Genomic DNA, 24,475 nt, shown 5'->3' with positions numbered 1-24,475 from the left:
ATTTTCCTAACCTTCCTGCCTAAGCCCTAAGGAATAAGCCCGTGCATACCCAACTGTCGGAGTATACTCATTTCAGCCTCTAAAGGTGGATTCTTAGGGGGATTTCACACTAAAGTGCCAACCGTCTCCTTAAGTTGTTTCAAGAGCTACTAAAAAAGACATTGGTAGGGACTCTTTTCATTTTTGAAGATTCAGTTGCTCCTTTATTTCCAGACATTTGAAATAATGAAGCTTGGCGTAAGATCCCAAGCTGAGCCAAGAAATTTGTTATCAGAAAAGTTTCGCCTCCAGTTGTTTATCGTATTGATAATACTCCCTCTATCCCTATCGGTCTATTGGAAAATGGTGGCAAAAGAATCCCGCAACCTGGAGGTAATGATGTAATTATTGAGAAGGTTCTCCATAGTTTCCTCTTGGGCCTCATAGAGCTGGCATCTGGAAGACCCCATAAAACCCCTCTTCCGAATGTTATCCCAAGTAAAAATTTTCTTATGATGAATGAGTCACATGAAGAGTTTAATTTTCATCCAGCCTTAATGGTTCCATAGGTTCTGCCAAATCCTATCTAGAACATGAGAATCTAGCTCAATGAGTATGCATTTGCCTCCTTAAGATTAAAGGTACCGTCATTATTGTTGCCCCATCTAAGTTGGTAATGACCCCCTATTACTAGAATCTTCCTTTGTTCCAAAATTTTCATAAGAGCCTCTACTTTTTCTTTGAAGGGGTTTTCCTCCCTGTAGTCAGTGTTCCTCCAAGTTCTCCATTTTCCTGCACTATTGGTTTGATCCCAAAAATCTTTTACCCTAGATAACCCTATGGTATTTGTCTCTTTCTAGAGGTCCAAAAAATCCTCTTTTAACAGTATAGGTTCTTGTTGCCATTTATCCTCCCAAAATAAAGCAAGATCTCCTTCTCTGATTTCCCAAAAGTTGTTCTTTTGTACTAAGCCTCTATTCTCCCAAGCCTTATTCTAGATGTGTGAGCCCTTTATACTTCCAGACATCCTTATGTGATCATTAATTTTCCAAGTGTTGGCATATTTTTCTTTCTAGATACTAGCCCACTGAGCCTTTGGGTCTTTTACCCAACACCACCATAATTTTGCCCCTAAAGCCCTGCTTAGAACCTCTGGATCATCCAATCCAAGACCCCCATGATTTTTAGGTTTGCAAATTTTTTCCCAGGCTACCAAGGCCCATTTCTTTCTTTTCTCCCCCTTACCCCAAAGAAAGTCTCTTTGAATGGTTCTGAATTGTTGTAAGACTCCTTTTGGTGCTGGGAGTGCTGATAGCATGAAAACTAGGATTGATTGAAGAACAACCTTTGTAAGCACCAACCTACCAGCCAAGTTTAAAGATCTAATAGTCCAGTTCCTGATTTTATCCTGCATCTTATTAATCACTGGCTCCTAAATGCTCTTGTGCAAAGGTTTAGCAGTTAGAGGAACTCCCAAATATTTTGAAGGGAGGACGTCCCTTTGAAAGCCTAGAATTTTGGAGATATTCCTTTGAATAGCAATATTGCAATTAAAGAAAAAAATATTAAATTTGGAAAGATTAACCTCCATACCTGTAGCCATGGAAAAGTCACTCAGGATTTGTTTATATGCAAGAGCTTCTTTGACCATGGGGATTCCCTGCAGCATGGTATCATCAACAAATTGTTGATGAGTCAAGGCCTGTCCATTCTCAGAAAGTTGGAGACCCTTGATTTTGCTGACTTCTTTTGCATGCTTGATAGACCGACCAAGTCCTTCCATCATGAGGATGAAGAGAAAGGGAGAGAGCGGATCTCCCTACCTAAGGCCTCTTGAAGGAATAAAAGTCTCAGAGGGAGAACCGTTAACCAAAATTGAAAAGCTGGAAGAAGTTACGAGGGCCATGACCCATCTAACCCAGTTATGATCAAACCCAAAAGCAATAAGAACCCTCCTGATATAGGTCCAATTCAGCTTATCATAAGCTTTGGCTAGGTCCAATTGCATGATCATTCCAGCCTTCCTATTGCTAGTCAGTGAGTGCACCACCTCATGTGCTTGAATGATATTATTGAGAATTTTCTTGCCTTCCACATAACCAGATTGTTCCCCAGACACTAGAATAGGAAGAAGAGGTTTGAGTCTATTGGCAACAACCTTAATATTATCTTGTAAAGCACATTGCACAAAGTTATGGATCTAAACTTATCTGGAGTTTGAGCAATGTCCTGTTTAGGGATCAGGGAGATGAAGGAGGTGTTGACCACCTTCAAAATAGTTCTATTTATCCTAGAATCTTTAACTACATTTAGAATATCTTGTTTAACAATATTCCAACAAGCTTTAAAGAAATCCACATTGAAACCACCAGGGCCTGGTGCTTTACTATTTTGCATTTCCTTGAGGACCTCACTAACCTCCTCTTTAGTCACTGGCCTATTGAGCTTGAAATTATCCTCTCTAGACACCAGCTTAGGTATATGTCTTGTTAAGTCCTTGATGAAATGCTCTCTATCTAAAATGGTTTTCTTTGCTATACCACGAAAGTGTTGAACTAACACCGCCTCTATGTCTTCGTGGGAATTAAGAAGTTGCCCTCCCTCATCCTTGATCGAAGAAATTCTATTATGACATATGTTTGCCAAGGTGGATCTATGGAAAAATCTAGTGTTTCGCTCTACTTCTTTTAGCCATTCAACTCTAGATTTTTGTCTCCAAAATATTTCCTCTTGTTTACATAAATTCTCCCAGTCTTGCTGATATTTGGTGGCGTGATCATTTCTGACTTTATCAAAGCCAATTGTGATAAGGGCTTGGTTGAGTTCTTGAAATTTATCTTCAACATATTTTTTTCCATCAAAAATATTGCCAAATTCATTCTTGTTCCAATCTTTAAGCCCGAGCTTGATGTGCTTTAGTCTTTTGTGTAGAAGGAGCATTCTCGTCCCTTGAATATGAAAATAGTCATACCACCAATTTGTAATGTTACTGATGAAATCTATATGGGTTAGCCAGATATTCTCAAATCTAAAAGGTCTATTCCTGGGGGTACCAATGCCCTGAACCTCCAGTTGAACCGGCCAGTGATCTGAGCCTCCAAAGGGGAGAATTATCGCTACCATTTCCTTATCAATGAGCATAAGGTCCTCTAAGATGATGAGTCTGTCTAACTTTGAGGCCACTTGAGACTCTCCTCCTCTTTTATTGTTCCAGGTAAAGAGACCAAATTACTCGAATCAATGTCAACTAGCTTCATATTATCCATAAATTTTGAAATGCTAAAGAGTCTTTTCTTAGAGTTCTGGTTCCCCCTTTTTTCTCCGAAAGTGATTTGATCATGTTGAAGTCCCCACCCATGATCCATGGTATTCCTACATGTCTCTCTCTAAGATCCACCAGAGAATCTAGAAACCTAAGTTTATCATCCATTCTATGAGGGCCATAAACATTCATAACCAGATAGGTCTCCCTATCCCCACAGGCTGAATAACCACTCATAAACAATTCCTAGAAGCCTCAACATCTATTATGCCAATCTTTTGAGGGTTCCAAAGAGTTAGTATGCCTCGTTTATTCTTTGCCTTGACTTCTACAAACTCAAATCGATTGAGCCATTTGCTATATATTTCTTTTATTTTTTGAATGGAACATTTAGTTTCCTGGATGAAGATCATATCCAGAGCTTCTTGTTTCATTCTATTACTAAGTAATCTTTGTTTTCTTTTACTACCTAGACCCCTGATATTCCATGAAGTGAACTTCATCATTAAAGATTTGTAAAGGAGTAGTTGGTTAGGTCTTTCATCTTACCTGAATCTATCATTAGCTTTCCACATTCCATCAATAGCTCATTCTGCTTTTTCCTACCTCTTTTCTTTCCTGGGTTTCTAGGTGCTAATCCTGGTGTGTTTTTCATAGTTTTCACACCTTCATTACCCTGTCTTTCAGTGTTTCTTTGCCTATCCAGCCCTTTAGCCTGAGTTTTCCATATGTACAGCTACTGTACTCTAGTGAACTCTTCTTGAGGTAACGAGTCTACCCCTCCCATGGTTCCCTGTTTCAAGAACCCTTCCAGATCTAGGTGTTCTCTATCAAGAATCTCCTATAGGTCATGGTCCTCCATTTCCATCTCACTCTGGGTCATTTCTTGGTCCATCTCTAGTTCTACATCGCTCATCATAGTCTCTTTCTGTTTATTATTATCCTTTGTTTGATCATTGTCTTCTTCTTTCTCCTTCTCCACTAGACTTCCCTCCATTCCCTGATCTGCTTTTGTTATCTCTTCTTCTTCTTCGAGTACTTGGTACCTGTTCAGACACTCCTGTATCCCTTCCACTTGATGTTGCTTTAGTACCCTTTTGCTCCCTTTTCCTCTATGAATCACTTTGTGAAAGCTTTCAGTGTCTTTCATTGTGGTATCTTTACTCCTGTTCTCTATTTTACTGAGAGGGCAATCCCTGAATAGGTGCCCATGCTCATGGCATATGCAACATATTAATGGAATATGTTCATAATCTACTATTTGCACCCATTCTTCATTAAAAACTTCCAAGATAACCTCATCCGGTAGAGCTCTGGAGAGATCCATCTCCACACAAATTCATGCAAAGGAAGTATATTTTCCCCTTCTGGTGGCCTCAAAAGCTTTGACAAAATTCCCTAATTTATTTCCTATGGCAGTTAATGATTCCATTTGCTAGTAATCAAGAGGGAGGGAGTAGAGTCTTACCCAAACTGGAACCAAAGTGAAAGTCTCATGCTCCGGGACAAAGTTCATCATCCACAGTCGCATGTAGAGGCCTGCTACTGTGTAGAAGTAGGGCTCTCCTTCAAACACCCTGTCTTTATCTTCAATATTTGTGAAGACTACAGTAAAGAATCCCTTTCACCCAAGATGTAGGTCAATGCTTCCTTTTGGTTTCTAGTGGTATTTAATCCATGTTTGTAATGCCTTTCCAGTGGGCCATAATCCCACGAATTTACAAATGATAGCATATGTTTGCATGTGGTCCCTGTGTGCCTGCAAAGTAGGATTATTTAGAACTACTGTGGGAGTGACCTCAGCTTTGCGTTTACATGGTCCCTTTCGTGCTTTGTTTTTTTCTCCTTGTTCCTTGTCTTCTTCGTCCTTTTCTTTTGTGCTATTAATCTAACTTGATTTGTTTCCCTCTTGCTCCTCTTCCGTGCTCCTTTTCCCTTCTTCTGCAGGACCTCTGGCATTTTCTATTGGTTTCTTACCTCGGCTAGCCACGGCCTGCTTATAGGAGGGAGTGGAGCTCCCTCCTTTGTGTCCTTCCATGGAGTTCAACACCAACTAAAGACTGTAAACACTAGTTTTTCATCCCTCTAGTAAGTTTGAATCTAGCTAAGTATTATCTTTCAATTATATGTAAAGGCTAGAATTGTCGAATATTAAGGTTCTCTTTTATATGCATAATTTTTTAATTTTCCTAAGTAAAATAGGGGTTTTACTTAGGAAAAACATTATAAAGGGGATGAATGGATTTATGGAGGGGAAATATTGATGAAGGGGGCTTAAGTACTTTAGGCACTTCAAATTATTGGGCCGAGGGTCCGGTCTGTCCAAAAGTCAGAGAAATTCTCTGAGCCCCTTTAACTTGTTGTAGGTGCCTTTGGTACTTAGGGGAAATTCGTAAAAATTAGGGGAAAATAAATGAGGAAGTTAATTAATTTGACTTTGATTTCTTGATATGTTGTCTTTACAGTGCTCCATGCATTGTCTAAGTGATGAAAGAAAAAAAGATTAAAGCATTAAACTTAACCATTCATCACACTTTTGTTCTAAAACCAATCATCTACTCACCCTATCTAGTTAACCTAGCATTTTTACTTCTTTATTAGGGTGCACTTGAATTGGAAAACCCTTATCACACCTTATTTTCTTTTACATATAGATATCTATCTAAGTCTAGCCTTATTACAACCAAGGGCTCAGATTAAACAATTGAGCTCCTTTTATTCACTCTACCTATCTACTTATCTGCTAGGATTAAACAGTTTGGTCAGATTTTATTCTTTATCTCTATAAACATGAAATTGAAAACATGGAATAAAAAAGTTTAAACCATTTGGCTACCATGGATTGTGGCATGGGTGACAAGCTGCACACAATGTTTATTACAATAAGGTAAATAGTAGTGGCATTTGGACTTGCACACTTTCATGGTTTTTTCTTTTCTTGGGGTTCATTTTCTTTCATTTTCTTGACCTTTTAATTATTATTTTTTCCCTTTTATTCTTTTTCTAGGACATACCCTCTTTACCTTTTTTAATTTTTTGTTTTTCACAAATATGGAATATATTTGTAACAAGCAAAGATATGAACATATTTTAGAGTTAAACCAAGTCAATCATGATATATGACACCTATTGGTATAGGAACATAACAGTAGTAGCTTTGAGAATATTCACTCCTAAACCATGTTTTTCATATTTCCTCTCTAATTGGCAAAAACTGGCTATCCTTTTTCTTCCTCGCTATTGAGGGTGAGGCACTTTTCTGATGGAAGTGAAGGTATCTAACCCCCAATGCTTTGGACATTATTTGCATGCGGAAAAATATGAATAATACACAAGTGAATTACATGTTTTTGAAATTAATGGTTGAAATCAAACAGTGAGGCCATATAAATATCAAATTATGGTTATGATTCTAGATGTATTAGAGGATCTCCACTCTCAATAGTTGTCATGTAGTGTGAAATGGTGATAGACCATTATGTTGTAATTCCGAGATGTTTGAAAACCAATATAAGTGGGAGCCTATGAGGGTTTTGGCTGAAGCATTGATTCAAGTCCATGCAAACTTCTAAGTTAAAGAATGAAAAGAGATGTAGAGCCAACTCTTCCTCCTGACAAATTATATAATGTGACACAACCTGTATTTGCTAGAGAGAGATTTATATAAAAGGGAACATGCTAAGAAGTCCCTTTTGAGCTCCAAGGAAAGTTTCCACAAATAGTTGAATTATGATAACCCTATCTAATAGGAACAAGACATCCCTACATTTTGTACAATTTTCTATTTACCTAAGGACCCTTAAAGTTCTATAAAGGTGAGAAGTGGAGGCAAAGGATAGGTGTGGAGAAATCATATATATAATGTCTCCAACTACTCTTATAACTCTTCATTGCTATATTCTCAAGTGTATAACGAGGTAATAGGTTGGAAACTTTCTGATGTAATTTTGAGATTAATTTTTTTCTCAAGATCTTTTAATTGAAGGAACCCATACATTTGGTAATCGTATACATTGGTTAAAGGCCCTTTTTACTAGGTTTATTGGTATCAGACTAAGGATCCCTCACAAAACACTTATTATTAAGATTAAAAAAATGATGCACCATATAGACAACTTGTTTGCAAGATATCCTATGGTACAAATCTTCCATCACAAAAGAAAGGTTTTCATTCATGTGACACTTCTAGGGAGTGCCTTTGGCGATTCTAGGTTGTAGACAATTATTTTATCCTTTTTTTCCCTGGATGGTCTTGACAATACATATAGTAGAAAAGGTTGCACCTTACTTGGAAACATCAGTGAAGCCAACTTCCTCATTCTAGCTAAGGTAACAAAAGTACCATTTCAATCTAGTAAGGCCCATTTTTCCCTCTCTAGGTGTTAATAAGAACTTAGAAGGTTATGAAAAAAAAAAAACTCAAAAAACTATGTCTTTTGGAAGGGCATTGGAAAAAAGAATAAAGTACAATGAAATTGTCTTAATGAGCCACATATTGTTCATGCTCAAATTGGAAACTCAACCATCAATAGACATAACATATCATACCTGTGCCATAGGGAAAACTTTTCCTAATAGATCTTAAAGGACTAGAAAGGATTAGAGGTGCATTTTAAGGATAAATTTAATTTTCCTAGAAAGGGATTTATGTAGGATTTTAAAATACAATTGGAGGTCATTTTAGGGTCACTTGATTTGGGTATGAGCTCAATATTTTCTGGACTACCAATTGATCACGATGTCAAGTAAATTGCATCTTAAAACTTATTTTAAACTTTCAACAAGACAACCCCAAAGAATTCCTAATTGATTTTTTAGTATGCATAGGGAAGCCCATCTATTCTTGGAGTTTTACCATCAGCCAAGCTATTTATGGTCATGTTAAATTCCTATGGTGAGATGTTCAACTCACAAACCTCTCTCTCCAATTGAGAAAATTTGGAAGGGACAACTTGTAAACATTGAGTCAAGGACTCTTCCTTAGAATTCTCATTGAAGAGTGGGATGTGATATTAGTTTATGGTAGACTACAAGATTTTGAAAAATATCTTTATTCTTAATGAGCTGACCTTTCTTAGTTTGAATAGATTTGATGTCTTCAAAATCCTAGTGTTGTTGAAGATCCTAGAAAAAGAGTTTGGTGCATTTATCTCTGTCCTAGATTCCTATGGAGTTCAACACTAATTTTTAGACCTTTGGATTTTGTACCCTTAGCATTTCACATGACATGCCTCGCTCATGGTGCTTGTTTTACATTTGAAGCTAAAATGAGTTTGCTTTCAAATCCAATCCAAATAAGGGTACGTTTTCATCTTATTCATTTCCTCAAAATTTCCTGATTTTGGCTATTGACCTCCACCTCCATCCCCTCCCTACCCTCTCACTCCATAGGATTGCTTGATATGGAAATTGGGTTTTCCCACCATACCATATTTAGACCTATTGGGCCTACTAACTTCTAGTGGGAGGATTGACATTATTTCATTTGATGATTCAAATATCTTATTATTCAACGACATCTCTGTCAAACATGCTTTCTCTACTCTTGGGCAATTATCCCTTTTGGGTGATGCTACATGCATCCCTTCAATGAAACTCTCAGTTATTTGATCTTTAGGATTCTCAGGGACTTATCTTTTTGTTGGAATATCAAAGGGGTAACCCTTTGATTACTTCTATTGGGACCTAGTACTATCATTATCATTATTCTCTTTCTTTTAAAATTATCTCCAAGCTCCATGTGAGTGAGTGTCGAGGAGGGGTAGGGGTGTGGATAGGCTTAGATTTTACAAGGTTTTCTTTTAAGTAAAAAATAATTCTTGATGTAATGATTCCTATCATGGGGCTTAGAATAAACATTTGACATATTTAGATAGACAACTTTCTGAATCATAAACTTAGAGGCACAACTCAAAATTTCTTCTCTAAATTGTCTTGACAAGTCGATTTTAATGTAAGAATTTAACCATATCCTAGTTCAGTATGACTTGAAAAATTCAGAGAAAATAATCTTACCCAATTATGTGGTCAATCATGGAAGGAAATTCCAAATGTGCATGGGACTTTTTGGGAGCTCAATCCAAAAAGGACCCATAAAGTATACAAGTAGTCAAAAGAAAAAATCAAGTTCACAGTGTGCTAGAAAACCACTAGGCTACTACACAACCTATAAAACCATGCCCTTGACACAATTTGGTTGATTGATGATGAAGACTTAATAAAGGGGGAATTACTTTCCAACAAATTGTTGTAGGTTCCAACCTTCCAGCCATAGTCAAGTATGGCTAAAGATAGGATCCCTCCAACAATATAAACAATGAGAATAATATTTTTAGTACTATGCGTTACCTGCTGCTCTTCCTCTATTGTTCTACTTGGAAAATTAATTTCACTTCAATGATAGTGGAAGATTCAAAAGATGGTATGATTTTCCGTGATGAAAGGGCCTAAAGGAGCTCAATGAAAATCAAGGGGGTGCAAATTGAATGGTATGAAGAAGTATTGGGCCCTTATTATGCTTTCAACACATATTGAAGAAGTATGTAGAGGTTAAGAATTGTTCTATGATAATATGTAGAATCCATATATAACGGGGTATATGGTAGTTCACTTCTTGGGCACCACCCATCCCATCCCCACAAAAAAGGAAAAACACCCCTTGCTCCTAGCCATTCTAGATTTTTTACTGACCTCATTCCAATGATAAAGTTTTCTGGCTCACTGTATTTCCAATATGGAAATGAGCCATAATCTAAGTTCTACAAGTTTATGGAATGAGGAAATGTTTAAGACATGGGTATGAGTGTATGGAATATATAGAGGCTTATAAACTAATCACTTTAAATGTTCCACCGAATTCTTATGGAGCTTGAGCTCGGCCTCATACCTTTCTAACATGTCATTCATGTAGGGTAGATCATAGTCAGAATGGAACCACGGCAAATGGTCAGGCACTCAGTCAACCTCACTAGTGCATCAGGGCCCCGTTGGTCAACTAACATTTTCGAAGATTTCAAATGAGGTAGTTTCCCTTCTTAGGTACAAATATTATAACTGGGATTATGGACAAAACAATGTTCCTTATCAGATAGGTTAACATGCACTCAATTTCCTACCTACATCACAAAGCACATTTTTTTGCATCCTTCCTCAAGCATATTTTGACATGTTATTATGGTGTGGTGGGGTGAACCACATTAGAATGAAACAATGGGACACGGTTTAATGTTATGTCAATGTCACAAGCATACCAAGGTCCTGTTCGTGAATGCACATTTAATTTTTGAAAAAAGAACTGATATGATCTATTGTGATCAAGATAATGTCCTTTGTCAGATAAAATCCATACTTTTTGTAAAATATCTTAGTAGCAAATGTGGAATGCAACGAAGGGTTAAGGAGTTTGGATGTGCTCCTCACATACTCTTAATGGTTATAGAATTTTAAATGTATAATCATGGCAATAAAATTGAAGTAAAATATTAAAAAAGAATTGGATAAAAAATTTTGAGGTGTAAATTTCGTAATTTGATTGGGCTCTAATTTAGATCCACAGTTAAGATGAATTCGATGAATTCAAGCCATTAGATTTAGAATTTTTAAGTTGATGCTTGCACTTAAAAAAAAAGTTTTAAAGACTCTAATAAAATTTAAAGTTGTGTCTTATGTGCATTAAACTCCTAAAGCTCCTAAAGTTTCTATCATAATTAATAAATAGATTTTCATTATTATTAATAAAAATATGTTTATTATTATTGTTAGGAGTGATATTATTTTAATTATTACACATGTTAGGAGAATTATTAGAGAATTATTAGTTTCCTTATTATTATAATTGTTATTGTGAGGGGTATTATTAAAGAAATTATTATTAATGAGGGGCTTATCATTAATTAAATTATAATTAATAAGAGAATTATAATTGAAGAGGATATTATTAATGTGGGATAAATGAAGGTGGGAGGATTAGGGGAACATGATTAGGATTAGAGAGGGACGAGATATTATTATAATCAATAATATTGTTAGGGTTATTTTCGGTAAAAAAATTATTAGTGATGGAAGAAAAGGATAGAGCCGAGGAATATTAGAATCAACAAGGGAGGATGAGGGGGATTTTAGGACGAATGAGGAATGATAGAAATTTTATAGTGCAATGGTGGAGGAAGAAGAGTTAGAGGGGAGGGAAATCGTTCGAGGAGGTATCAACATTAGCAGGAGGAGGGTTGACCAAGAGGGGTTGAGGAGTTGAGGATTGAGAACAACTAGAAGGATTGATTGAAAGGATTGCCTAAGGCTTTCTTCCATCAGTTTTACAATGACACTACTTTTTTCCTATCAGGGTTCCCATCAAAACCACCAGAAACCAACGTCTAACAATGAAGTAAGCTCGCCATGAAAACTATATTTCTTCTTAAATCTGGACGGGGTCCCTGTTTTACCCTTGAATCATTAGCAGGTCCCTGTTTTCTATTCAACTATACCCTAGGGTTGCCTCTAGTGCTTGAGAAAGGCCAGATCACATCATTTTCACTTGGAAGGTATGGTGGACTTCGCTGCTATTAGCTTTAATTTAGGTCTTGCCAATTTTATCTTTTCTATTGAGTGACGCAGTCTATAGCTGCCTTTTCTCCCTTTACTTATTATCTATCAGAGTTGAAGTAGGTGGTGTTGAGTCGATCTCTATATCTCTAGGATCAATTCACTCTCCCTACATCGGATTCATAGTTAAAGGAGGCCTTCGTTGGTTTGTTCTGTTTGAATCTCCCTAACCCTGATTTTAAAAGTCACCTGTGTTTTTAGGGTTGTTTTGGATTTTTATTTTCGATTTTGATATGGATTTTGTTCCTTTTTGTTTGTAAATTATTTCTAGTAGTTGAAGGAAGCATCCATGTATTAATTTATCTTAGATCCATCCGTTTTAAATAACCTAGGCATTCATGTTTTTAGTTTTACTCAACGATCTGTTTGATTGCCCATAAGCTTGGCTCTTTATTTCAATCTATGGGATCTATTTACGAAACTTTTATCAGATGTAGGTCCGTGATGCTCATGATTCTGGGTCAACCGCCTTCCCATCTATGGGCTTCCTTCTTCTCTCTTGCATATGGCGACTGATAGCATACTTCTCTTTCAGAAACACGGGGTCGTGCCATTTACATAATCCATTTACAGAATCCATTAAGGAACCCACTACATTCAGAACCGACAAAGAGAGGACATACCTCAACTTATCGATACAGAACACTTGAATGTTCCTATCTCACTTACATCAATGGAACAGAGTTCCTGCCTCAAATGAATGATGCGTTGAACGAATGACAAAGCCACCCTGCTAAGCCAGCATCCAGCTTGCATCAGTTCGTAAGTTGGCAAGGTCGATTTAAGGCCCGTAATCAATCTATTGAAATGAAATGACATTCATCATGTACATTGTCAACTAAATAAATAATTTATTGTTCAATGGCTACAGCAGCTAGATTTTGCCAAACGTTACAAAGAAAATATGCCCCTGAGATTGCATTTATTGTTTAAACAAATATAATAAATAAATTGTCAAATGAATGTATTGGGTATTTTGGGATGCTGATGTCAATCTGGCAGTTAAGAAAATAAGGAAATGTTGAATAATGAAGAGGTCGATCTATCAATGGATTCAGAAAACATTTGAACCATTGGACAGAATCTTTGGGATATCTGGTGAGGTTGTGTCTGTAGTCAACAAAATAGAGCCCAAATCTTGAAGTGTACCCCGCTGCCCATTCCCAATTATCCAACAGAGACCACACAAAATAACCGCCAACGTTACAGCCATCTTCCCCACACCACCATTTATTATTTATTATTAGTTACGTCTCGATTACTAATAAATCAAACTACCCAATTTGGAATAGCTTACTTGATCGCAGCAGCAAGGTTGGAGAGATAACCTGTGAGATATTTTATCTACTTCTCATCGTTCAATTCCTTTTTTAGGGAAATGATAATATCATTGGATTCATCCATCCTTGCCATATAATTTCTATTGCTACTAATATTAATGATGACAAAAAACAAATAGATTGCAGAAGCAACAAAAGGACGTCCACATTGTGTTGGTGGGTTGATAATATACCGTTCTCTGTGATAATGACGGGAGGGTTGTTGTAACATTGTTTTATGTAATTCATGAGACTCCAGATTCCTTGAGGCACTATGTAAATCCATATGGAAGATACAACCATAAAGCATTTCCAAAGTCTCTGAGTTAATAGGCCTAATCCATGCATGACTTAGGTAACGAAGGGAACTCCTAACGACTTACTACACTAATTCAGTAGCTAAGTTGAATTTCATATTACGACCATGACATTGGTTTTGGGCCCCTTATGACTAAGTCTTTCTAGTAATGGTAATCCGAAAAAGAAGGTTGAAATCATACAAACTATCTAATCATCGTTTATCATCGTATTTCAAAGTTCATCTGAATTAATGGTACTGTTATTCCATGAGTTCATCTTATACCTAACAAATTTCATTGCATAAAATCATCTTAAACGTAAACGCATCCTACTCCATATAAAGAAAGGCTTTTCATACACACATCTCATTACATAAAATCATATTAAAAGTAAGCACATTTCATTCCATATAATAATCTTACACATACACAAAAATAAAATTTATATCTAGGTGATATGTTGTTTTTTTTATTTTTAAATTATTTCTAGTAGTTGAAGGAGGTTGTGCTTTCCGTTTTTTTCAATATCAGAGAGTAGGGATAAAATTTCTATAAGAGAGAGAGAGAATGGCACAGATACAAGTCTAACTCCAAAACGTTGCTGGTTCAGAGTAGTAATAGGTTGTTGGGAATGGTAGCAACAATTTGCCTAATAAGTTGGTGTCAACGTTTCTATATGTGAGGAATTTGGACCTCAGTGTTACTGATGACTAGATTTATGGGCTTTTCCAGCATATTGGTCCCATTCTCTCTGTTCTCATCTGCATAGATATCAACAGCAATATTCTTCTTAGAGACGCCTATGTCAATTATGGCACTGCTGAAATTGGATTTTATGCCTCTTACTCCACAAAAGTGGATTAGTGAAGATGTTTATTAAGAATCTTCACAAAGAAATAAACATTAAATTTCTCTATAATGCTTTCTTTGTGTTTGTATCCATTCTCTCTTGTGATATTGCAATAGACTTATTGGGACAATCTAAAGGATATGGATTTATGCAATTTGTTGACAAGAATGTCAATGAGTAATCTGGAGCCCCATTCAATCTGTAATGAATATATTCTATTCTTGACACAAAGATGGATCCTTTCTATTGAAGCTCCAACATTTTTACATACATATGTTTATGCCACAACATCCCTGGTAGTTTGTCCCTTCTGGGATAGTGGACGTAAAGTGTATTTGATGTAATGCTTACTGTGTACTTTTGGAGAGATGGAAATTGGATCACATCCACCTTAGTTTCACTAAGAAAGAGCTAAGGTCCATGCTAATAGTCTGGACATGGGTGGGCATTGTAGTGTTTGTATGTCCACGTGGTGGGACATTAAAAATAGAACATCCATTGAATGCATGAATATGATGTTCACACACATCCATCTAGATTCAAGTTTGATATTGACATGGGGTTGCTAATTTTGATGATCCATCAAATGCACATAAATCACTGAGATAGGAAATATAGAAATAAGATATATGCAAATTCAAGCTTCACAAACTCAGAAATGAATCTCAAACTTGGGTCTATATAGATTTGTGATCGATGCAGGGGCAGTAGAGCATGAGACACATCCAAATTATTGACCCATTTATGGGAGTTGTTGGGTCTGTTAATCATGAGGAGCTAGGAATGGATTTTGGTGGCAAGAAGAGAAATTACAACAACACCATGAAGCAAGATTCCTATGAATTGTGTAGTGGGTCTCTAACACCCAAAAAAGGTGGCAATGTTGGTGTTTGGGCATTTATATGTATTTCTTTCAATAAATTTAGGATACAATTATTTTAATATTTGTGTATAAGTGGGAAAGATTGCCTCTATGTAATAGAGAAAGAGATATAATGTTCTCACGGGAGCCTTAGTATGCCTATGGCTTTAATGATTGAATGGAAACCATGGTTTGCACCTATGTGTTGCATTAAAGAGTAGAGGAGGAGCTAATAAATAAAGAGATTGTGTTTATGATGCCACAAGTTGTGTATTCATGTTCATTTATGATCTGATAGAATTAGGTGTTAAATCTCCCTTGATTCCTCCAATTATAATGTTGTGAGGGAGAATGTATTTCTTAGTTAGTAATAACACTTTTTAAGATATTGAGAATTATTATTGGACTTACCTGTGGGCTAGAAAAAGGTGTGTAAATCTACACGTGTAGACCAGAGGTGTCTTCATTAGTTTTGCAGATATGTGCCTCTAGCAGACAGAGGATCTGCACCCATTTGGAGTCAGTTCCAGATTTGTGTAGTGTATAGTCATAAAAACTACATCAATTTTGATATTAGAGAAACCCCAAAAACATCCTAGAGGGGAATCCATTTGAACTAGGAAAGGAGAAGCATGAGGAATGTTGGACTTAGAATGATATAGATGAATCACTGTGAATACAAATGGTAATCGAAGCCCAATTCTAATAGGATGATTCAGAAGATGAACAAGAGAATGTGAGAATCCTTGTTGGAGGTGTTGATCCCACATAAAGTTAGCATCCATGGGCTCATGTAATTAGTATCAAAATATTATCTCCTGATCTGCGTTTCTTGTTGTTTAGTTAATTTTATTAGTAGAAGTAATAAAGAGGTTATCACTTCTACAAAATGCTTATGGATGCATGCATTACTACAAAATTCACATGTTGTTATAGAATTGGCGCACTGCTATGGAATTGTTAAAGAAAAATGCATGGGAATTAATTGGGAGAATCAAAAGGAGATTCACCATGCACTAGCCCTAGGAATTCATTGAGACAACTCAGAAGGAGGTGAAGTGCCACTAATATTGTTGGACTACCGTATGAAATTAACAGTTTTAGGGTTACTTGTAAATCTAGTGAATTAACTGAAGAGAGTTTAGTTCCAACAATTTCAATGGGAGAAGAGAAGGTTTAGCTCCAATTCTGAAACAAGAGAGAAAGTTTAACTCTAACTCTACAATAGAAGAAGGGTTTCAACTCCAACGAACTAAAAGAATAAGAAGATAATGAATACCAACTCTTGTTTAGGGAAGCCTAAGATGGATTGGTAGTTTGATCATGCTAGTCTAAAATAGTATGAATTAGGGAAAGACTACAACCTCCAAATTGCATTTCACAAGCACAAATCAACATATTATTCAATAAGAGGTTAGGTTTTCCTTGTATTTTATATTATTTCCATTATTCATTATATCATATTTAGTTTTGAAGCATTTGTATATTGTGATTTCTTAAGTACACTACTTTTGTGGTCATTGCACTCTGTGAGTGCCAATCTAGTTTTGTCATTGTATTAGGGAATTATAGAACTATATCATGCATCAAGTTCTATTAGAGAAAGTTTTGACTCTCATTCAAAATCTGCATAATTATTAGAACTAATTCTCTCTTGAAATTTTCTTTCCGCAAGATCAATTCTTGTCCAACTGTGGTAGCAAGGAAACAGGTAGAGGGTTGTTTCAACTTGAATTTAGTTGAAGAAGAGTGGTGGGAGATAGTGTAGAAAGAAAATGAGTACCTAATAGATATAAATATTTTCCCCTCTTTATCTTTAGAGACTCCACCAGCCCTTACCAACCCAAGGTTACATCTAGTTGCCACGTTAAATTGAAGTTAATCATCTCATCCTTAGGATATGATGAAGTTACATATGGTGTCACATGTAGGGATATGCAAGTAAGTAGTGCCCAAACTGTCCCTAAGGTTGGTAGTGTGCAAGAAGCAACCAACAGAGTGGTGTGAATATGATAATCGAGCAACTGTAATGTTTTGGATTCTCTCAAAGCCATTAGTGGGAATTTCAAAACATTTCATTACTGCTCTAAAGCCCATAGATACGGGTCCCATGAAACCTGTAAGTAGTTCTTATGTAATCATGGTTGTAAATTTGTAATCCACAATATCCTTACATTTTGTAGCAAATACAATAGATATATCCAATTATAAGTTTTATTTTCCATTGTTCCTTAATTTAGGCCCTCCAATGATACTGATGCTAGTATTAAAACTTAATTAGATACGATAGACGTTATCTTGCATGAATGCATGGAATGATTTCATAATTCAATTACATACATTCTAGTTGTGGATATATAGGTCAATTTCTACACTTGGCCATGACTTCATATGTTAGTGTGTCACTCTCTTAGTTCACTTTATAGTGTATCATGTGGATTACGCACTAAGGACGATGTTGCGGGGACTTGTCCCTACTTCTAGGATGCATGCTTTGGATTTTCCCCTCCTTGGGATTGGAAGGGGAAAATCCCTATTTTGAACAAGACATCCATGAGGATGTGTGATCCTCTCCCACATTGTCCAAATATTTCTTGCTAGAAAATGGGATGTTTAGGAGACGTCTTATGATGGTTTTGGGGACTTATCCTAGATCCTCTAGATGGTTCTTTCCAAAAACTAGGAGTTTTGTGAGATATTTTGGGATGGTTTTGAGGACATTTGAAATCCCACTATCGAAACTAGTGCCCATTTGATTCCAATTCAAAAATAAAAATATTCGCCAAGCGGTTCTACATTCAAACCTAGACAAAGGTTATCTATGCATTGCATGCCTGAATACTATGTAGTATGTTTTTGTAATGAGGACTAATTGCCTTCACAATTTTGACTCCCATGTTTGGTAGGTTTGTGTATCCTATATCAACTCTTTCTTTTGGGAGGGTTATAATATCTATGTAGACAAGATATTTAAGATCTATTATCTAAGACTTGTTACTTTTATTGAGTTACATTAGATCTATAATCTATGGAAGTTACTTTTATTGACTTATATTATAGAACTATGTTCTAGAATCTTTGTTTTTAAATTTTATATTTCTTTAAAATTTTATATTTAAAAATATTTTTGGTTGTCCCATTGAAATTTGGGGTTAAATTCTAGCCATCCTTGAAACCCTTCCCCTCACCTCCATCCCTGAAACACCATGCAAAATAGCCCAAGTTGTTCACAAGTTGTAGGATTTTGTATGCAACGTATTGATTTATTCAAACATTATAGATTTTCCCCTTTTTCCAACTTATTATTTGAAAGTTGATATCATTTTACTTTTCTCCCTTGATTTTCTCCTTGGGTTGACCATGCATAATTTCTCTAGTTACTAGATTACCTCGCATATTCCTTACCCCTTTATTTTCCATTCATTCATTTTCTCAAAGTTACAAAGTATAATAAAAGGGATATGGAATTGTATCTCGAGTTTTATTAAAACTTCCATCTTATTTTCTGAGTTTTCCATTTTCACTTAAGACCTTCAATAAAATGTTGAATTGAGGCGTCTGTGATCCATAGTAGTTCTAAGAAGGGTTTCAGCGTAAATCACCTGTAGAAAACATTTGTCAATGCATTTCGAACCAACCAGTGTGGTTCATCGTCAGGACAAGTTGAAGAGTCAGATCATGGATCAATATGTAGGATTAAACTTTGAGGCTTTCTAAAAAGGAATCAATTATTTATTCTTTATATTTCTTGGAGTTTGATGGATTCAGAAAGTGGTGAACCATGTTTTTATGCTTTTCAATTTAAGTTGTTTGTTTGTCCTGTTATTCCCATGCATCCATTTTTCCAAAGTTATAAAGGATATCGAAATTATCTCTTGGGTGCTATTATAACTTCCATCTTATTTTTTTGAGTTTTACATTTTCATATAAGACCTTGAATAAATGGAAGCACATGTCAATACAATATGTAGGATCAAGCTTTAATGCTTTGTGAAAATTTTCTAATTATTTATTCTTTATATTTCTTGAAGTTTAATGGATTGGGTCATATTGATCGACATACCATGTTTCGATGATTTTCTATTTCTTTGTTTGGTTGGTGGTCGTAGAATACTAAAACTACATGTTGTTATATGGTTTCTAGATAGTTAAATCATGGTTTAATTTTTTCAATCAAATTCCTTAAGATGGTAGTTAGATTGTTCAGCATAAAGCTTATTCATATGGTGTTGATGTATAGGGAGATGTTTTGTACCTATTCCTTGAGACAAATAATGCTATCACAATGTCACGAGACATTGGTGTGGAAAAAAACATTAATCAAGAGCTTGCTGACAACATTTAAGAATTACTTTAGATCAAGAGTTTCATCTTTCTTATCCTTATTTTTTTCACTATGACAGGTAGGCAAGGAAATATATATCTTATTAATGTGATTTCGTAAACATATGTTTCGAAGTAAAGGATGTTTCATTGGGGTTATTTTTTAATTAGAACTCAAAGTTGACTTCTTGAAATATTGGTATCCACTATACAATTATGATCTCACTTTAAGTATAAGTTTCTTATCAATACATACATTTCTTACAACCTTTGTTCACATTTTATCTTCTATGTTGTTGACATTTACACTCTCAATGAACCAATATCTAAATGGGTGGAACTTGTACTCTCCTCAGGGTACGTATATGTCATCTAATGGGGTTTTACCATTCACCCTACCCATTATGATCATGGCAAAGTCCTAGGTCATCGTGATTGCAATATAGATTTCTCAAAGTGGTTGGCGTGAACCTCATAAGCCATGATGAGAACATGCATGCATAATAAGCACATAATTATGCTCAAGCTTTGAGTCTCAACAACTCCAAATAAAAATCAATTTTCACTTTTCAAACTTCATTTTGTCAAATATAAATGAGACAATTTGTTTAGTAAATGGTTTTTTGAAAATTTTGAGCAACATTAAGATCAATTGCTAAAATTTTATAGTAGAAAATTGTGATGTTGTGAAAAAACAAATCCATTCCTTGGGATTTTGGTTAATGCATCTTTGCTTTGTAAAGAAGGTTGTTAATATTGAAAGAATGTTTCTAGAACCTAGAAATATCAACATTATTTCTTTGCTTGTTTTAAATTTGTTACTATGAAATCATCTGCATTGCTCCCTTTATCATCCTCTTCAGGGTACACTTTAAAATAACAACACTTTTGATGATGTTTAGGATCACTGGTATGAACAAAATGGTAATAAGGGTGACATTTTTCTTGTGTAAATATTGAGATTTGTTTCTGATTTCTACTTGACTTTTTCCTTCTGAAAATAAAATAGGTTTCTTAATTTTCATTCCTTTTTCTCATTATGTCATCTTTGTCATCTATTTCAATTTTATAGATATTTTTTTTGCACACTTTCCTCTTACACTGTTGTTTTGTATATGTAGATATACATGATTCCTGAGAGTAGCCAGAAAGGGGATCTTCATCTTTATCGAGCATTGAATTTTCCTCTTCAGTGGAGAATGGAGAAGGTGCTTCTTAAGAAGTTTATTGTAGAAACTTTATTGATCCACTATAATGAAAATTATTGGCTTTTTGGATTAGATGTTAGTCGGTTTGGTGCAATAAAAAATGGAGAGTTGGAAATATGGTATGCTAATTTAGCACTTGGCTCTTAAAACATGTAACTTAGGTTGCATGATTATGCCTAACCTTTTTCTTGAAGGTTGAATACTAAGTTCCTAAGGTGTTGTTTTCTATGGTGATGTTTTATTTACTTTCTTTATACAGGTCATCCAGCCACATGATAGCCACTATCTCTCAACTAAAGAAAAATTGTTCGAGTTTCTAGTAGGGATTCCTATGGGTTTTAATGTTGTGATTATTTCACCTGATGGTTATTTTGGGCAAGAAAATGTTTTAGGAATGTTAGACAAGACACCGGTGGTCACGTAAACAATTTTTAATAATTGCAATGTCCATTGCATGATATCCTCTCTTTATTATTTGATTTCATTTTAAATGTTTCTTTTTATTTTGTTTTTTCGTTTAACTATGAAATTAAAAATACTTGGTATCACGTCCATTTAAACAAAAGCCAAAGCTTGAAGATGAAATTAGTATTACACTTCATTGATTGAAATCCTTTTAGTTGTTTTGTGTTAAAATATTTTCATGACTATTAGAAAAGTTTAATTTCATGTTGTTATTTGAGCACAGGTTGTTTATATACTTGACCAAGTTCATGTGTTAGATAATGAAATGTCGTTACAAATAAAATGACAATGGTTAGACATCATACCTCATATTATTTTTTTTAACAAGTTATCTACAACCTGAGCTTTTTAGCATGTAACCTAGTTGACATGATTATGCCTAATTTTTTCGTGAAGGTTCAATATTAAGTTACTGACATGTTATTTTTTATGGTGAAGTTTTATTTGATTTGTTTATATCTGTCATCTGGCCACATAATGGCCATTATCACCCAACTAAAGAAAACTTGTTGGATTTTCTTGCTTTTATGGGGAAAAATGGCTTCGATATTACTGATGTTGAGGTATATCTCATATAAATCCTTTATAGTCTACTTTAGTTTATATTCTAGTGTTCATCGTCTTTAATCATGTCTTATAATTTGCATTGTATATTCTTTTGTTTTAAGAGAAGGAACTCAGTATTGATGGTCAGTGTTTGGTCAATTTAGTGTCCTAAATTGCTCTACATAAATTATCAATCCAGATATTGTAAACTGATGAAGTTTAGTACACTATATGAGCTAGATGACCCTTCTTACTTTAGTGTTTTTGAGTTTTATGTTGTTTTGGGGTTTTCAATCCTTTAATCCCTAATGCTGTACAATGTAATTAACAAAATCTTAAATCTACTTTTGCTAAGGATCTAAAGAAATGAAATGAGGACTAAGAGTGCTTTAAGCCAGATTTGGAAGTAAAGTTTAGTCAAGAAAAGGAAAACATAATTCCTATTTCTACTTTTATTATTGTTTCCAAAACATGAACTAAAGGAACCTAAGAGTGAAGTTACAACTACTGTCTAATCAGCTTAATGAGATATTAAAAGTGAAATTGTAGCTATATATGATGAAAACAAATCTCAAATGAAATAATGAAAATGAGATTACAGCTACTGTTTAGTCTATTGTAGAATCAAAACTTAATGAAAAACTGAAAATGAAATTGCAGCAAAACTAAATGAAAGTCGAAGGCTTAAAAATGAAATTGAAACTAATCTACCATAAAAACTAAATGAAGTGCTTTATCACTCTGCTACACAAATTTGGGAGAACAACCTCCTTGTGATAACATTTTGAGGAATTCCATACTTCATTGTTCAAAGAGAAACTAAATACAGAAATGTAGAAAAAGACTCATTACATAAGTGAAATATTCCACCACTTAGCTTAAGATGAACCATCAACTAGAAGGACTTTTAGAAACATTCACCTACAACATGGGTCACCAAACTAATAAGAAAATGACATTGATTAGTTTAATTAAAAACCTAAAGGCTAATGAACAACTAATGAAATAAATTACTATACACTACTGAACTCAACTTCAAGCTACTGATGAAGAACTAAAAAGAAATTAAATCAAAAGACTATTTTGTACTGAAATAAGTTGTTTTGTGTTAGTGGGAAAATAGTGAAAACTGCATTATGAATAGGGTTAGCAAATGGTTATAAACATCATGGAAAAATACAATGAATTTACAACTCAATTATAAAAGAAAAAACAAAATAAAATGTAACCTTAACCAGCATAGGGGCCCTCTGCAACTGCTTAGGTTATATGCACTTAATCAACACTCAAACAAACGCTTTTAGGTATCCATGAAACATAGTCTTTATATTGAAAATAGAGAATGAGTTCTCAAAACTACAGAGTAGTAATTTGAACTTAACACATGAGAAAATTCGAACTGGGTCTGCATTATTCACGCAGGTCTTTATAGAGAAAATATACAACTGTTTTATGGAGAAAAATGTGCTACCGCAAAACACGTAGGAAAATAGTCCCATGGAATTCTCTTCCTTAGTTGCTGGAGACATAAATCTAAGGTAATGGCTATTGGTTTCAGTTTGCACAAGTGGCTGATAAAGTCCATGGCATCAGGAAATTGCTTCGGATCCCATCACTGAGAAACGTGTACAAAACAAAGTCTTGTTTGCCTTAGGTTTCTATGTTTGACTTCCCTTTGACCGGAGTCCTCCTTTTCAACCTCGGCCAGGTGAATAGGACACAATCCATGCCTTGATGTTTTCCAAGCTGCCCATGTAGTCATTTCCCCTCTTGACACTTAGAACCTGCAAAACTGTGGAGGTAGTTGTGGAACAACCGATTAGCTGCAGAATGTGGCTACGTTCTGTAGCTGAAAGACAAAAACTTATTCAAACAACAAACGTAAAAGTATAAGATGTAAATCACTAAAATTTTCTCCTTGAGGAAATGTATAATGGTTACTGATGATGAGGATGCATTTTTCAAAGAAGAATGGATGAGAAAAGTTGCTAAGTAAAGGGCAACTTTGGAGCTCAACATACCCCCAATGCAAGACTATTGGATGTCCCATGCAATCAAAATTGTGAACTTCCTCCTCCTACTGCATTTGTTCTGAGACTTCAGCCAAAACATCCAACCTCTTCTTGCTTTTATTTGCACCAACCGCCATCCTTGGCTTCCTCATGAGAAATATGTACTTGAGATTAATAAGTGCTCTGTTTAGCTTCTTATTCTTCCTTTTTAGTTTTATGTTCTTCTTGTACCATAAAGCAAAGTGAAGCATAGTGTTATCATGGATAATCTTATCCAACTTGTTATGTTCTTTTAAGGCTTCATTTTCTCTTTGGATGTGCCTATTTAGAACTTCTAGCTCATAGATCTCCTGTTTAAGGGAGCTAGTTAAAGTATTTTGTTAGGTGGCAGGCTACTCTAGGTTAGCTGAAGTCCCTGGGTCTACCGATGTACTCTTTTTCTCCAATGACTCTATGTAGTCATAAATTTGTTGTTGTATTGGATTAATGCTAAGAGAGGCTCTTCTTAGGTTGTTCTCAAAGTTTTGTGGAGGAGAGTTCTATGGGCTTTGCTCATATGGAATATTATCAGGGGAGTGTGTTAGAGTTTCTCCCTCTAAATCTATAAACTGGGTCTCTTTTGATTTCACTTTCTTCACTGTGCCCCTGAGTATAGAACTCCTCCTCAAACTTTGGGAGCCTATGATATCTTCCTCTGTAACCTGCTTCCTTTTTCCTTTCTCTTTATCTTTCTTGAGTTGTTCCTTGAT

Source organism: Pinus tabuliformis, chromosome 9 (assembly GCF_031772625.1).
Source record: "Pinus tabuliformis cultivar Carrire ecotype Pingquan chromosome 9, CPIR1, whole genome shotgun sequence".
NCBI classification, from domain to species: domain Eukaryota; kingdom Viridiplantae; phylum Streptophyta; class Pinopsida; order Pinales; family Pinaceae; genus Pinus; species Pinus tabuliformis.
The sequence above is the reverse complement of the archived record's forward strand: the minus strand, read 5'-3'. Positions refer to the sequence as shown.